Source organism: Schistocerca piceifrons, chromosome 1 (genome assembly GCF_021461385.2).
Source record: "Schistocerca piceifrons isolate TAMUIC-IGC-003096 chromosome 1, iqSchPice1.1, whole genome shotgun sequence".
Lineage (NCBI taxonomy): Eukaryota > Metazoa > Arthropoda > Insecta > Orthoptera > Acrididae > Schistocerca > Schistocerca piceifrons.
In genome coordinates, this window is record NC_060138.1 from 867731199 (window position 1) to 867749289 (window position 18091).

Below are 18091 nucleotides of genomic sequence, written 5' to 3' on the forward strand. Positions count from 1 at the left end.
TGTGGCGCTTCAGGAAACGGGAAGTTTCAACCCACGACAACGCAATCGTCGTAGCACTCGCACAGACGAAGCTGCCGAAGCTACTCTTCTCGCTTCCTTTGCTATGAATCCACATGTGAGCACACGACAGCTTGAAAATGAAGTTGGCATTTCTAAAACCAGTGTCCATCGTATTCTTACACGTCACCAGTTCCATCCTTAACATGCACACCTACATCAAGAATTGCACGGGAATGATTTCCAGTATAGTGTACAGTTCTGTCAGTGGGCACAGCATCAAATTCTCGCCAACCCGAACTTCTTCTCCAAGGTTCTATTTACCGAAGAATGTTCCTTCTCATCAAAGGACAGGCGTTATTGGTCCAGCGACAACCCACAATGGCTTAGACAGATGGAACTAATAACGTTGTGTTTCAGTGAATGGTACACTGTGATACATTTTTGAATAGGTCTTTAGCAGAGGAAATGAATTATCGAATAAAAAATACAGGGTGTCATTTAGAAAAGTCATACCGCTGTTCATATCTTTGTAAAAAACAAAGCTACAACGAAGGCATTCATGCTGATTGATATCCCCCTGAAGGCTACAGGACATTTGCCTGAAACATTTTGTAATTTGCATCTGGACAAACAGTTATTTAGGGTGGTCAAGGTAAATGTGACACCTTGTATAGTGCATGTATCACAAAGAATGTATTTTTTCCCGTCCTCCCCCCATGAACCATGGACCTTGCCGTTGGTGGGGAGGCTTGCGTGCCTCAGCGATACAGATAGCCGTACCGTAGGTGCAACCACAACGGAGGGGTATCTGTTGATAGGCCAGACAAACGTGTGGTTCCTGAAGAGGGGCAGCAGGCTTTTCAATAGTTGCAGGGGGAACAGTATGGATGATTGACTGATCTGGCCTTGTAACACTAACCAACACGGCCTTGCTGTGCTGATACTGTGAACGGCTGAACACAAGGAGAAACTACTGCCGTAAATTTTCCCGAGGACATGCAGCTTTACTGTAAGGATACGAGGATAATGGAATGTAGTCGAATTAAATCGGGTGATGCTGCCGGAATTAGATTTGGAAATGAGACACTTAAAGTAGTAAAGGAGTTTTGCTATTTGGGGAGCAAATTAACTGATGATGGTCGAAGTAGAGAGGATATAAAATGTAGACTGGCAATGGCAAGGAAAGCGTTTCTGAAAAAGAGACATTTGTTAACATCGAGTAAAGATTTAAGTGTCAGGAAGTCGTTTCTGAGAGTATTTGCGTGGAGTGTAGCCATGTATGGAAGTGAAACGTGGACGATAAATAGTTTGGACAAGAAGACAATAGAAGCTTTCGAAATGTGGTGCTACAGAAGAATGCTGAAGATTAGATGGGTACGACACATAACTAATGAGGAGGTATTGAATAGAATTGGGGAGAATAGGAGTTTGTGGCACAACTTGACTAGAAGAAGAGATCGGTTGGTAGGGCACTTTCTAAGGCATCAAGAGATCATCAATTTAGTATTGGAGGGCAGTGTGGAGGGTAAAAATCGTAGAGGGAGACCAAGAGATGAATAAACTAAACAGATTCAGAAGGATGTAGGTTGCAATAGGTACTGGGAGATGAAGAAGCTTGCGCAGGATAGAGTAGCATGGAGAGCTGCATCAAACCAGTCTCTGTACTGAAGACCATAACAACAACAATGTAGAAAGTAGTAGTTTTATCATCCTAAAGTTTCACACCACAGTGAGTGGGATAGAAAATTTGCAGGATGAATGTATGTCATGTGCAGTAAACATATGTCCTGCATTGGAGTATTAACTGCGTTGCATTCCAGACGACTAATGTATTGGAAACCACACTGCTTTAACATCGTAGCATGTTTAGGTGCAGAGGTATGTAGCGCTAGAAGTGTGTGTATACGTTCTAGGATCTTTTCTTTCTTTCAAATACTTTCTTGGTATGGAATCCAAACACTACAACAATACTACATAATTGATAGCACAAGCGATTTACGTCAAATGTTTCAAAGTCCTTCCGTCTGGAGCTCCACCAAGCATTAACCTTACTTCTCTTCTTCTTCTTAATCTTCTTATATCACCACAACATCTTAAATGTATCAGGCTCGTATCTACTACACACCAGTAAGGAACGATGACCTCCTCAGCATGTATGTGCCAAGAGAGTCCATGTGTTACTGGATGGGTTACTTGAGTAATACTGGTGTGAAACAGTCTTCGCAGAACAGTAGTAATGGTATTGGAATGAGAATACCAGTTTGTATCACTAAGTCGGTCGATTGTGGAAATCATGCTCTTTCCGAAAGCAAAATATTGAAGTGTTTTGATTACGTGGAACTTGTCTCGTTCTGTTACTTCGCGAGACGTCGAAAGTAGAGGGTAAAATGCCCTCCTATCTTTGGTCAGTTCCAATTTAAATCAGAGACAATGTTTTTGGGAGGGCTGCCCTAAGAAAGAGGAACAGTTCCAAGATGCATAGAGAGACCATCTAGAGTTTTGCTCAGAATCCTTAGCTGATAGGTTCAACGAAGGGCAGCTCTTTCCGAAATAGATGGCAGTGTACTGCTATGGATATGATTAATTTGTTGAGATGGTAATCGTCGAAGGTGTTGGTGAGATATTTCAATCTCCAATTTTATCTTATGAATGCAAGAATAGTTGGTGACTCCCATCCACATAGGGGGAGATGAGACAAAACGTTTAATAAAATCTCACCAAGTAAATGAAATGGTTCGGTTAAAGAAGGTAGATTTTGCACCTCCTCTCTCCTGATGGCTGGTTCATTCACTAAGAATCAGTATTTGTGTCATGTGATGTAGGCAGTGTAACACAACTCGTGATATGTCCACATTTATATGGCACTCGCGAAGCAATGGGTCGGGCGGTTTAGCAATAACACAGAAATTAAAAACCATGCTGCAATATCATTGGCCGATAGAATCACGAGATCGACATGACGAGCCTTTTGTTGACTTAGGACACCGAAACAACTATCACATACTTCGGTCCAATATGAGGAACCAATGCTCTTGGTCTCTCGGGAAATGTAACACCGAGATATAACTGTGGAAGATGGGATTAAATGTAGAGGTTCGGAAACGCTCCACAATGCCGCAAACTCTTCCAGTTTCCATATGTTGTGCTGTCTTCTACATTTTTGTCAATAAGAAACTCCCCCCTTTGTCTTTTATTTCAGCCAACCTGTGTGTTGTGGCAGCACCTCACTATACAGCATGTGGTGTCCATCTTTCCATGAGAATCAGTGGATCTAATCTAGTTAATGTCGGTTTAGCACCTAATACAGACCTCAAACTCATGGTAGAAAAAGGAAATGTATAGCTGTGTACAAAAATGTAGTCATACATTTCTTCGAATTGTTACAGCAAAATAAGAAGGTATGAAACTGCTTATGAAACAACACAAAACATCTCTATTGTGATTAATAGTTTGTGGGTTATGATTTCTCTCCATTACAGAGGAAAAAACTTCATACAGGTCAGTGGAAGCGACTTCGATCACTGGCTGCCTGCTCTAATGGACAATTACATGTATATTTAATGGGATCACCAAATATGGTTGATGTCAACACACGGTAAGAGAGATGTGGTAAAATCTTATTGAGTTCTCTACCAGGTGACGTTAGCGAAGTTTTTATAGTTCGTAGCTTTACTCTGTTGGATGTTACAAAAATAAGAGAGAAGGCCACTGTGCTGTCAGCGAAGTCTCCGACACGATCACACTGTCGTATTTGTAGCTTAGCAGTCATCGGCATACGATAAAGGAGATTAGGAAATGTAAAGAGGAATATTTATAGACAGTCATTTGATAGCATTAAATTGTAGGTGTTATGCTTCTGAATTTATTTGTGCAGTCCATGTATACTCTATGTATAATCAGCATGGATGTGAATTTTCTCCTCTATGTTAGTGTGCTATTTTTCTCGTTGTGATAGCTCTCTACCTATACACTGACGGGTGGAGGACTAGAAAATCTTCTAGCTAATGGAACAGGGCTTTCGGAATGTTACGGATATAACGCTTCTTCCAAATGGCCTGAAAGTTACAGAAAGCTCACGACTCGAAAACTCTGAACTAATTCCAATCCAAAATCAGCTAAGTGATCACAGAAGTGACACATCACACTCACTACAGAGCGACACAGTGACTCGTCCTCAACTCGCATCTTCGACGAGTGGCAAACTTCTGACGTAAAACCAGTCTTCTTCGCCCCCAAGCAAAGAGACTGAAAAAACCTGGAGTGGATGAACTGACCAGTCAACAACACGAGTCCTTCAGTGGTAACAGACGTGTAACACAATCAGTAGATATGAGAGGTCACGTCTGAGTACTTGCCCTCAAAATTTTCCTTTCGTTTGTGGCGTTTATGACACATACCCGCCTACACTTAATTACTTTTTTATGCTACATTCTAACATTCAGCATAGGTAGAGTAATGTCGTTGTAAGGTAGCAAGAAGCGTACACGTCACGTCAAGCGGCAGATGGTCCTATAACATGGAAATGGTGGGATGAGTACTGGTAAGAGCCGTATGATGCTGTAACCTATAGACACAGCAGAGATTTGCCTGCGAGGTTTGGCGTGAAAGAGCATAACCTTCACATTTGTATTTTTGGTTTACACATTACTATTCATCTCAAATCGTGTTTCTGTTCTTACTTGCACTGACAGATTGTTAATACTATTAATTTCAATAACTTTCAGTCCACAAGAAGAAACTAAATACAAATTTCACTTGGTGCAAACTACGGATCAATCACAGGCGCGCCCTCACGAGCAGGCGGCAAACTGTCAAGTGAGCATTTTCGAAAGAGACAATACGTTAATCACTGTGTAAAATGTGATCCCACATTGAGACACAACAGTTTATTAAAACTGTCTCGGATGTAGTTATTGCGCGAGCCTGTGTTAATCTCGGATAAATCCTAGGATGGTGCGGAGCTTTTTATTGCGACTTTTGTGGCGCTCTGGACATAAATGAAATTTTGCCACAAATAATGACTGCAGACTGGTGCACAGAAACTACTTGTTGACTTTTTTGGTGCTATAAATAGAAATAAAATCAAATGACATGGCCATTATTCCTGATTTTATTTCGAATGGAGCTGAACCCTTTCCCATATTCCACCTTGTTACGCACTGTTTACTGCATGCGTATTGAAGCCTGCGGCCGGAGGAGGAATACCAATTAGCACAGTAGAAATAGTTATGAAAAACGGGCATGGTTGCAAAAAGTGGAATAAATTTGATTTTCAGTTATGTTGTATGTATTGTCCCTCTCGTAAAAATCCAAGTTTTAGATCTTCCCTTGTGCGGTATCCACCATCTTGAAACAAAAGGCTAAGAAACTGCAATTGTTTCAGTGATTCCTCATCAGCGCCCAGTTCATTTTAGGCTATTACCAGTTTTAAAGATCGGTAAATTTCCTTAAAGTTTCATACATAATATGCTGAGAAATTCGGTACAGCTGCTGATATACACTGGAGCGCCAAAGAAACTGATATAGGCATGTGTAAACAGGCAGAACGCGGCGCTGCGGTCTGCAACGCCTATATAAGACAACAAGTGTCTGGTGCAGTTGTTAGATCGGTTACTGCTGCTACAGTGGCGGGTTATTAAGATTTAAGTAAGTTTGAACGTGGTGTTATAGTCGGTGCACTTGAGATGGCACATGACATCGCCGAGGCAGCGATGACTTGGGGAGTTTCCCGTACGACCACTTCACGAGTGTACCGTCAATATCAGGAAAACGGTAAAATATCAAACCTCCGGTATCGCAGCGACCGGAAAAAGATCCTGCAAGAACGGGGCCAACGACGACTGAAAAGATTCGTTCAACGTGACAGAAGAGCAGCCCTACCGCAAATCGCTCAGATTTCAATGCCGGCCATCACCAAGTGTCAGCGGAGGTTCGAGTCCTCCCTCGGGCATGAGTGTGTGTGTTTGTCCTTAGGATAATTTAGGTTAGATAGTGTGTAAGCTTAGGGACTAATAACCTTAGCAGTTAAGCCCCATAAGATTTCACACACATTTTTTGAACAAGTGTCAGCGTGCGAACAAAACGTCATCGATATGGGCTTTCGGAGCCGAAGGCCCATTCGTGCACCCTTCATGACTGCATTACACAATGCTTTGCCGGCCGCTGTGGAAGAGCGCTTCTAGGCGCTTCAGTCCGGAACCGCGCTGCTGCTATGGTCGGAGGTTAGAATCCTGCCTCGGGCATGGATGTGTGTGATATCCTTAGTTTAGTTAGGTTTAAGCAGTTCTAAGTCTAGGGGACTGATGACCTCCGATGTTAAGTCCCATAGTGCTTAGAGCCATTTGAACCATTTGAACACAAAGCTTTACACATCTCCTGGGCACGTTAACACCGACATTGGACTGTTAATGACTGGAAAGGTGTTGGCTGGTCGGACGAGTCTCGTTCCAAATTCTATCGAGCGCGCGGACGTGTACAGGTATAGAGACAGCCTCATGAATCCATGGACCTTGCATGTCATCAGGGGACTGTTAAGGCTGGTGGAGGCTCTGTAATGATGTGGGACGTGTGCAGTTGGAGTACAGTTGGACTGATACGAATCTGACAGTGACAGGTATGTAAGTGTCCTGTCTGATCCAACAATAAAAAAATAAGATACCAACAGCCGTTATTTTGGTTTTATTTTCTAGGCAATCAGTTTCGGCACTACATTATGCCACCTTCAGGCCTGCATAATGTAATGCTGAAACTGGTTGCCTGACAAATAAATGCAAAATTACCGCTATTGGTATTTTATTATTGGAAATCGATCAGCCGAATTTCCGCACTTCGGACAGAGGGTGGAGTTACATTTATTTATTTATTTTTTATTTTATTGCATCCATTCATGAGCATTGTGCATTCCAACACGCTTTGGCAATTCCACCAGGACGATGCGACACCCCACACGTTCGGAATTCCTAGAGAGCGGCACTATGAACACTCTTCTGAGTTAAAACACTTCCGCTGGCCACCAAACTCCCCGGATATTAACATTATTGAGTATATCTTGGATGCCCTGCAACGATCTGTCGAGGAGAGATCTCCACCCCCTGGTACTCTTACGGATTTATGGATAGCCCTGCAGGATTCATGGTGTCAGTTCTCACCAGCCCTACTTCACACATTAGTCGAGTCCATGCCACGTCTCGTTGGGGAACTTCTGCGTGCTCGCCGGGGCCCTACACGATATTAGGCAGGTGTACCGGTTTCTGTGGCTCTTCAGTGTACAAGGCTGTGAAAATCTCTAAAAATGTCAGGAAATGGTAAGAAGGTAGTGGTTTCGCCTTCATAAATTTTGTGCATAATGAATAATAACCAGTGATGTAGACAATTTAATTTCCTTCCAGATTTATACAAAATATTTCTAATTACTCGTTATGCACGAGTAACGATGTAACATTTACAATTTTTGTGAAAGTGGACTCGAAACCGAAAATACCATCCGCAGACAAAAATAGTTTTCTGAATGTAATATCGTCTCTAAGTCATTATGTCTTCAACATGTACATGTAGTTAATGAAAAACATATAATTCCTGGGGAATACGTATCTCTAAAAAAGAAGAACACATGTTTTGAACGCTTTTGAAGCGTGGTGCCATTGAGTTAGTACACTGTTTTGTCTGGCGCCACTGGCTCAAGTGTACTATCGAGTATCCCTTTTGCGGCCATATTGACAATATCTATGAGGAAGAGTTGGTATCTGTGGGTTGTGTCCTTAGAAGGTCTCTGCTTGCCGATATATATACAGGGTTTGCTGGTTCGAGAGTGAGGCAAGAAATTTGGGGATTGGCGGTAGCGTCGTGACAAGAGGTGGTCACGAGGTCCGAGCGGCCGAAGCGACGAGCTGCGGAAGTAGGGCCTGCGCAGAGCGAAGATACAGGAATACTTCACCGGGGTCAGCGTCGGCTACAAGCAGTAGGCCGACATCCCGTCGCTTGGCTGGCAACATTCGTGTCGGACGACCGCTCTTGGCCTGGCTGCCCTCTTCTACCTGGTTTTCATCGGCTCCACTCAGTAGCCGCTGTGACGCACCGTGTATCCATGGAACTGCTTGCTGATAGGGGAGTAACATTCTGTAACGTTCGTGGTGAATTGTTTCATTGTCTATCTGCCCGCCTTATTATTTCCTGGTTTGTATCCGACCCTTCATGTCCTAATTAATCAGCTCTTGGTCGTAAATACAGCCTGAACGCCGGCCGCGGTGGTCTCGCGGTTCTAGGCGCGCAGTCCGGAACCGCACGACTGCTACGGTCGCAGGTTCGAATCCTGCCTCGGGCATGGATGTGTGTGATGTCCTTAGGTTAGTTAGGTTTAAGTAGTTCCAAGTTCTAGGGGACTGATGACCACAGCTGTTAAGACCCATAGTGCTCAGAGCCATTTGAACCATTTTTTGAACAGCCTGAACAATTGTACTATGGCATAGGTTACCGTTAAATAAATGAGGGACCTTGCGGTTAGATTTAGCCGTTAACCGTTTCAATTCATTGATTGTGATTGCATTTCTCAGTCATTAGTTATAATCTGATCAACCTGTTGTACAAAGCTGCTCGTTTCTGTATTTGAAAGACCGGGTCATTGTTGGTGTATTTTAACTGGGTCTTGTGGTTCCGTCGAGTGAGTTCTCTTGTAATAAGTATTCACAATTGAAGTTTTAAGACGTTCTTCCAGAGCGGTCTTAATAACTGACAATCAGTTTAACCTTGAAAATATTAACAGCCAACTGTCTCCAGGGCTATCATGTTTCCTTAGATGTCAAAGGTAAGTGAAATCTCGTTTCAGAAGAAATTTCAGTTACCACAAATGGTCACCAAGCAAGCTACATATCTGCATCTTTCGTTGCTTTCTTGGTGACCATTTGTGATATGTTAAATGCGTGTTAATGGCGAAAACTGCCATTTCGTTGTCTGCCGTCTTCCTGATACTGCTGTCATCATTGAAGAATACACTGATAATTTTGATTTTGGTGACAGCTTTACCGCCAAATAATGCGTTCTTCCGTATATCTCGAAGTGGTAACATATGAGATGCGCTGTATTTCAAAACGTCCCTGAAATACGAAGATTGAAACTTTAATAATGGCAATTTATTTACAGCTCGTACAGAACAGATACGTGTTTCAAAGTTTTACTGACCTTCAAAGTAGTCACCGGCGTTGTGTATAACCCGTTGCCAGCGATGTGGAAGTCGTAGGACACTCTTAGCGGTGCCAGTTGTCGACAGTTCGAGCGGCGCGGTCTGTAGCCCGACGAATTTGTAGCAGTTCTGAAGCAAAAGCCGTGAAGTTTCTTTAAGTTTAGAAATCGAGTTGAACCCACGAGGGTTTAAGTCAGGGGAGTGCTGTAGGTGGTATAGCACTTGTCAGCCCCATCAGCCAAATAAATCAGTAACAGCTTGCACTGGACGTGCTTGAGCATCGTCCTGCAAAATGGTCAGGTCCTGCAGAAAGTGTCATCACTTCTGTCTCTATGCTGTTCATTTTTGATACACACCTTACGACCAGCCTAGAGACGGATGTGATGACACTTTCTGCAGGACCTGACCACCATTTTGCACGACAATGATCAAGCACGTACAGTGCAAGCTGTTACTGATTTGTTTGGCTGATGGGGCTGCCAAGTGCTATACCACCTACAGACTCCCCTGACTTAAACCCTCGTGGGTTCAACTCGATTTCTAGACTTAAAGAAACTTCACGGCTTTTGCTTCAGGGCTGCTACAAGTTCGTCGGGCAATAGACCGCGCCGCTCGAACTGTCAACACAACTGGCACTGCTTAGTGTATCCTACGAGTTCCACATCGCTGGCAACGGGTTATACACAATGCTGGTGACTACTCTGAAGGTCAGTGAAGCTTTGAAACACGTATCTATTTTGTACTAGCTGTAAATAAATAGTTGACACTAACAAAATTCCAATCTCCGTATAAAGATATTGTGGAAAACATTTTATTTTTCCTTGCGGTAAGTGGTTGCGATAGTACCTCCGCTTTGTTTGAACAATGTAAAATTAAATTTTGCACCACGCTTGAGAGAGATGTTCCCCATAGTAATTTTTTTCTATTTCCAAAGATCCAGCTGCAGAAAAAGACAAGATTTTGGCAGCAACTGAAAATTTCTTTGAGGCACTTTATGGAGGGTTCTCGAACACTTCTATAGATGAGCTGCGATATCTTCACTTTTCTAAAGTTGCTACAAACACCAAATTTTATTCTGCACGTCCATCAACAAGAGATGTAGTTCAATATCACGCATATGGAACTTATTTGCAAATTTCAAACGTGGATGGAGTGTGAAAAAAACCTCCTCAAGTGGGACCGGACGAAGAGTATTGGTGTTCTGACTCCAGTGCAGATGAAAAAGTAAGAGTTCCATAGGCATTGCTGAACACGATTTTATGCCAAAATACTTGTGGCAACAAAGGCAGATGCAAATAAGCAAGACTCGATTGAATTAAACATGAAAGAAGACGGCTTAGATGATCCACTGCCTATAGGTCGAAGTGATGAATTGTATGACAAGCATGTAATAGCCAAAACAATAGAAATTATGAATTTTTAACTTAAATTTTTTATCTACCATTAAAATAATATTTAAGATATATTTTTGGACTGTATTTCCTTGAAATATAAATACATGTAGAAGTGTTGAAAATTTGTGGTTTTCTTTTCAAAAATACTTACTCCCTTGATATTACATAAATCTGGTAAACTACTTGTATATATTGTATACGTCTTGGCTTCCAGACGATATTACGTTCAGGAATACTATTTTTGACTAAGGATATTATTTTCTGTTTCAAGTCCACATTCACTGAAATGTTAATGCGACATTTCTCATCCAGTATAGGGATTAATTACAAATATTTTAAATGAATCTTGAAGGTCATTAAATCCTCCCGAGTGACATACATAACTTTTTGCAATTTATTGGCTTTTTGTAGATTTTTTGCAACCTCGTTATCTCAGTAGCTGTTTTGAATTTTCGACGTCTTTTATGCAAAATTTTCAGGGTATTTAACATTCTTTAACATTGATGATGGCATATTTGAGCCTAAAATGCACTGGAAGCGAGTAGATGAGCAATCACTGAAAAAGTTATATTTCTTAGCTTTTTTTCCAAGATGGCAGATACAGTACAAGGGGGAGAAGGTCTAAATTTGGATTTTTCACGAGGGGCGTGGTACAAACAACGTACCTGAAACTCAAAATTACTATACATTTTGCATCCCAAAATCCTATCTCTCCTGATTCAATGGGGACAGCGGCCTGGGGACAACGTCCTGCCCATCTTTTGAGATCTTTTTATTATTATTGTTAACATATCGTGCTAATTGACTGCAAGTAGTACGTCACGCGTCGTACACAGTTTGGACAGTCTACTGTTGCTACATTATCTACAGTACTCCAAAACGTACCTTGTGCTTTTTTAAGAGCGTGACTAAAATTTTGTCTGGTAGGTTTATGACAATCGTGGCATTTTTTTCACAGTTCGAACAGTGTCAGCACTTGTGCGTGTTACGGCAGTCCGGATATGATTGGAACTATATATATGTTTACTGGGGCGTGAGAACGTTGTGTGGGTGCGACATTTAGGCGCAGCAAATTTTGGAGACCGAAGATGCACTTTATGCTACTTAATAACCTAGCACATGTTGACAGTACGCCTGTAGCGGAAACTTCGTGACAGAACGGGTTGAAAATGGGATGACCTTCTACATCACCACCTAGTCTGCAATGTCTAACACAAGAAATTTTGTTTATATCAACACTGCTATCCTAAGTTCGCTCTGCAGAAGCTGCCACTTGGTCACACTACTTGTGAAATTTAACTGAGGGATGGCTCTGAGATTCCCCAGGTATTTGTGTTTACAGCGGGATGATCTTTTACTCAAGACACTCTGCACGGTTCGCATGCAAAATTGCACTGCCTGGCAGTCTACGAATTGCAGCGGCCCATTCTTTCAAAGATCGACTCGACTGTTTGATGCAGTGATTAAATACGAGCATAGCGGCTTTGATGTGAGTTTACAGAATTTAAGGACTAATTATAAAATGACAAATTTTAGAAAATTCTTGCGGAAGAGGTTCATACAATGGCCGCAACTTTTGAATTAATTCACGTGGATTACTACTTGGAGAGTAAAGAATATAACACTCTGATGAACAGAGTGGAAAATGCTATGTGGCTCGCAAGGGAAGTTGAATTTACTACATCTACATCTACATCCATACTCCGCAAGCCACCTGACGGTGTGTGGCGGAGGGTACCCTGAGTACCCTGAGTACCTCTTCTATTCCAGTCTCGTATTGCTCGTAGAAAGAAGGATTGTCGGTATGCCTCTGTGTGGGCTCTAATCTCTCTGATTTTATCCTCATGGTCTCTTTGCGAGATATACGTAGGAAGGAGCAATATACTGCTTGACTCTTCGGTGAAGGTATGTTCTCGAAACTTCAACAAAAGCCCGTACCGAGCTACTCAGTGTCTCTCCTTCAGAGTCTTCCACTCGAGTTTATCTATCAACTCAGTAACGCTTTCGCGATTACTAAGTGATCCTGTAACGAAGCGCGCTGCTCTCCGTTGGATCTTCTCTATCTCTTCTATCAACCCTGTCTGGTACGCATCCCACACTGCTGAGCAGTATTCAAGCAGCGGGCGAACAAGCGTACTGTAACCTACTTCCTTTGTTTTCGGATTGCATTTCCTTAGGATTCTTCCAATGAATCTCAGTCTGGCATCTGCTTTACGGACGATCAACTTTATGTGATCATTCCATTTTAAATCACTCCTAACGCGTACTCCCAGATAATTTATGGCATTAACTGCTTCCAGTTGCTGACCTGCTGTATTGTAGCTAAATGATAAGGGATCTTTCTTTCTATGTATTCGCAGCACTTTACTCTTGTCTACATTGAGATTCAATTGCCATTCCCTGCACCATGCATAAATTCGCTGCAGATCCTCCTGCATTTCAGTACAATTTTCCATTGTTACAACCTCTCGATATACCACAGCATCATCCGCAAAAAGCCTCAGTGAACTTCCGAGGTCATCCACAAGGTCATTTATGTATATTGTGAATAGCAACGGTCCTTCGACAGTCTCCTCCGGCACACCCGAAATCACTCTCACTTCGGAAGACTTCTCTCAATTGAGAATGACATGCTGAATTCTGTTATCTAGGAACTCTTCAATCCAATCACACAATTGGTCCGATAGTTCATATGCTCTTACTTTGTTCATTAAACGACTGTGGGGAACTGTATCGAACGCCTTGCGGAAGTCAAGAAGCATGGCATCCACCTGTGAACCCGCGTCCAAGGCCCTCTGAGTCTCGTGGACGAATAGCGCGAGCTGGGTTTCACACGACCGTCTTTTTCGAAACCCATGCTGATTGCTACAGAGTAGATTTCTAGTCTCCAGAAAAGTCATTACACTCGAACATAATACGTGTTTCAAAATTCTACAACTGATCGACGTTAGAGATATAGGTCTATAGTTCTGCACATCTGTTCGACGCCCCTTCTTGAAAACGGGGATGACCAGTGTCCTTTTCCAATCCTTTGGAACGCTACGCTCTTCTAGAGACCTACGGTACACCGCTGCAAGAAGGGGGCAAGTTCCTTCGCGTACTCTGTGTAAAATCGAACTGGTATCCCATCAGGTCCAGCGGCCTTTCCTCTTTTCAGCGATTTTAATAGTTTCTCTATCCCTCTGTCGTCTATTTCGATATCTACCATCTTGTCATCTGTGCGACAATCTAGAGAAGGAACTACAGTGCAGTCTTCCTCTGTGAAACAACTTTGGAAAAAGACACGTTATTCAAGAAAGACTGACACCGTTAAATATATTTCACTTAGTGTTGATGTTTTCTTCACACACTATTTGACCCAACCATGTAAATAAGTCACTGTCGACGTTAGTTCAAATGTAAAAGACCAACCAAAAACTCTTCAGTCTGATACTATTCAATCTAATAATAATTTATCGAGAGCTTGGCAGAGTTAGCATAGGTATCGTTGGCCAGTAGCTACCTCTTAATTCAACATTTATCCCCGACGCACACACACACAACCAAACATAATAGCAGGTGTGACAAAATAATATGAAATAACAGGGCTCGAGACATTGTAACGTTATACAAAGGAAACAGAAGTGCTTGAATGTCCCTTACTGATGACCTCGTAGACAATCGCTACAGAGAGTGTTCGCAGAGCGGGGCAGGCTCCCTATTGTGCATGCCACATCACAGGACCCTCCTACTGCATTAGTTCTGCGCCTGCGTGGGAAATCTGGAAGCCTCGTGAGTAGAAGGCTAGCAACGTCTCGATCAGCTCGTTAAAATCGGTATCGCCATCGTATGTTGTAAGCCTTCTGTTTGGTTTAAGATTGATTTCCTAGTGTGAGTTTAATCTGAAACGCAATGATTGGAAAAGCTGTTACCTCTCATACACAAAGTTTTGATCCATCCGCCAAGTTTAGAAAAGCAGTCTGACTACAGCCGAGTAAAGGAAAGTTATCTGAACAGATAACAACTTAAGATTGATTGGTTGGTTGATTTGGGGAAGGGGAGCAAAAAGCGAGGTCGTCGGTCCAAACCGATTAGGGAAGGATGGAGAAGGAAATCGTCCGTGCCCTTTCAAAGGAACCATTCCGGCATTTGCCTGTAGCGATGTAGGGGAACCACGGAAAACCTAAATCAGGATGGCCGGACATGGGTTTCAGCCATCGTCCTTCCGAATGCTAGTCCAGTGTGTTAACCACTGTGCCACCGCACTCGGTTCTGATTTGAAGAGCGCAGCTGTTAACATTAGGCATAGTAAGAAGAAATTGGGCTTAAGTGAGTCTGAAATGTCAGTCCAGAATCTCAATAAATTCGGAAGTATTTAAAAAACGTTGTTTGTATCCAGTTGTCTGCGGTGAAGATATAAATCTAGACCGTGATGATGATGATGATGATAGCACGAAACCAGTGAAATGTGTCAGTTGCTGAAGGCAGAGGTTACATTTTGCATCCTGATATTGCATAATGCGTGGAGAGTACAAGTCACGCTAGTGCCCCGTAAAAGCAACTAAATGGCCAGAGGCACTTAATAGCAATAACAGCAGATTGTAAACTCGTGTAATTCAATTTCTATAAGCAGATAAACATGGTAATACCCGCACTGTTAGTTCAAAAGTAGCACGTGACGTACAAAGTTCCAGATCACAAGACTGGCGAATAAACGAAGTCCACTACAAATTGCAAATTATTCAGAAAGTATCTGTGATTGGTAGAGTGAACATACTGACTGTGATACCATTCGGATTAATCGATCGTAGGCTGATTCTGCACCAAGTGTTGTATCCTCACATTTTAACAAAGCATTGGCCAATACATGTGGAGTATAAGTCCAACTAGCGACAACCATACCAATTTATCAATGCGAATAAAAGAAAACTTAACTAAGAAATATTTATAAGTCGTGAAATATTTACGAAATCGCCGTAAATAGGAATCAGTCAATTCATCCATCAGGTAATATGGTGACTTTACCAAGTTTCCGTCAAAATTTTAGAGTTGGACGTCGACGTGCAGTGCCTGATCGAAATACTGTTCTCCGATGAGTTGCAGCGTTTAGAAGTACTGGAAATGTGATGAAAAAGAAACCACCTGGTCTTCCCCGTTCAGTTCGTACTCCGGAAAATGTAGACCGAATGAGAACGGCAGTTCTGGCTAGTCTGAAACGATCGGCTGGATGACAGGCTGTAGCGCTGGGTATGTCACGTCGTTCGCTTCACCGCATCTTACATGATGATCTTAAGTTTCACCTGTACAAGATAATGATCGTCCTGCAGCTTAGTGAAGGGGATTTTGTGTAGCTCAGAGAGTTTGGTCACGTAATGGACGACATTTTTACGGAAGATGCAGATGCTACAGTCTTCATGAGTGATGAAGCACATTTTCGTGTAGACAGTTACGTCAGCGTCAATGTTGTCGGTATTGGACGCCGGAGAACCCACATGAATTACACCAATGACCTCTCCACAGTGTAAAAGTAACAGTTCGGTGCTTCATTTCAAAGATGGGGATTGTTGGACCCTATTTTTTTGAAGAGAAAGGAACTGCAGTTACTGTGACATCAGCGCACTACGTTAAAATGTTAAACAACTTTCTTCGTCCAGAACTTGAAAGGCGTCAAGTGAACCTGAGAGAAATATGGTTTCAGCAGGACCGTGCCACAGATCACACGGCGAGAGCATCCATGGAAGTGGTTCGACAAATGTTACCAGGACATGTTATTTCGAGATATGGTGATGTTTACTGGTCCCCTCGCTCACCCGATTTGTCGATATGCGAGTTATTTTTGTGGGGATATTTAAAATCAAAAGTCTACGTGAATAAGCCTCGCACAATCAATGACCTGGAGAATTACATTCGTCAGGAAATTGAAGCCGTGCCGAATGAAATGTTGGTGAGAGCCATGTGTAACTTTGGGGAGAGGATCCAAATTTGTATCCAGCAAGAAGGACGTCATCTCCAAGTCATTATTTTTCGAATCTAATTGAAGTATGTATATTTCAAAACTACATTTAAAAAATCTATCACTTAATGCTTGTTTTTATTATTTTTATCAAACTGTGTCCCAGTCATTCAGTAGTGAAAAATATGCATTTCCTCTGCTCCACCCTGTATCTGAAATGCTTCGTTTCCATCACAACCTATTACCACTCTTATTAATAACATCTTTAAATTTTTATCCGTGAAAATAATGTTACACTTTATATTTCAGATTTTAGTCGTTCTTCCGGTTTACACAGGCGAAAATAGCATTATCTTCTTCAAAAATTTGTTTACTTACACGTTCCCCGTTCATGTTATCTACGCTAGCCGTTATTCTGTTGCTAACTGTCTCTACACAACAATTAACTTGCTTCTCCATCACTTCAACATTTACATTACTCTGTTTACCTTTTTCAATACATTTCAGCACATATTTCACCTCTGATTCTCCATTAAATAACTTTATTCTCATATTTTTATTCACGAAATCTATAACTGACATTAAGTCATAACTCTGTACCTCATTCTTTTTCAGTTTATCATTATGCTTATGCACCTTATTTTTAAAAAAAAATTAACCTCTTTTAATGTCTCCTGTTCGTATTTACTTCATAAATTTTAGTATCCAAGTTCTTACACATTAATTTTTTTCCAATCCATCAAATCAAAGTTTATTTCAGCCATTTCAGATTTACTTTCTTTAGATAAGTCTTCAAAACAATTGAAGAACTAATCAAGTCACTCATAACGTTTATTGATCTTATTGTTCGTTTGCTTTAACCCTTGTTGTTTGTGTTAACGCATTATTAATCTGTTCATTGGTTAGTTTCAATCCACAAAGAATTTCTTTTGACAGTTCATTTTTATCCATTTTTCCAATGAAAATTCTTTGACATTTGTCGTATTTCATGCAATAATAACCTGCAATTACACTCTTCGGGAGTTCCAAAACTTACCTTATCGTCACTAGTCGACAATATTCTTTCGATTGAACATGACTTAAACTACTATTAACCTCTTGCTCCCGTTTACTGCAACACTGTACTTACCAATTCATCATCAGAATCATTTATACTGTCGCTAACATGGTGTACATTTATCTCGACAGTGTCGTCATATCGTAACCATTATTAATTAACTCATTATCATTGTCCTAATTCCTTTCAATATCTGCTTGATTGGTGATCGTATCAGGAGGTCACCCATATTATAATCAATTGATTCTCATCTTGCCTAATCTGTCCTAACATGGCAAGATCACTTTTCTAAAGAATACAAGCCCAAGTCACATTAATAATTGCAAAGTCAGACGCTGACGCCACGCCGTCAGGGAGCTGAAGGCAAGCTCGACAAGACAATAACCCCTGTAGACGCTGTCGGTTGCGGCTAGCGCCTCCCTTCTGGCCTCATCTTCCTCATAAATAATGAACCCAGGAAAACTTATATTTCTCATATTTGGTCCCCGACCATAAATACAGTGGGACATTTAGTTAGGCCGCAGAGATCATAG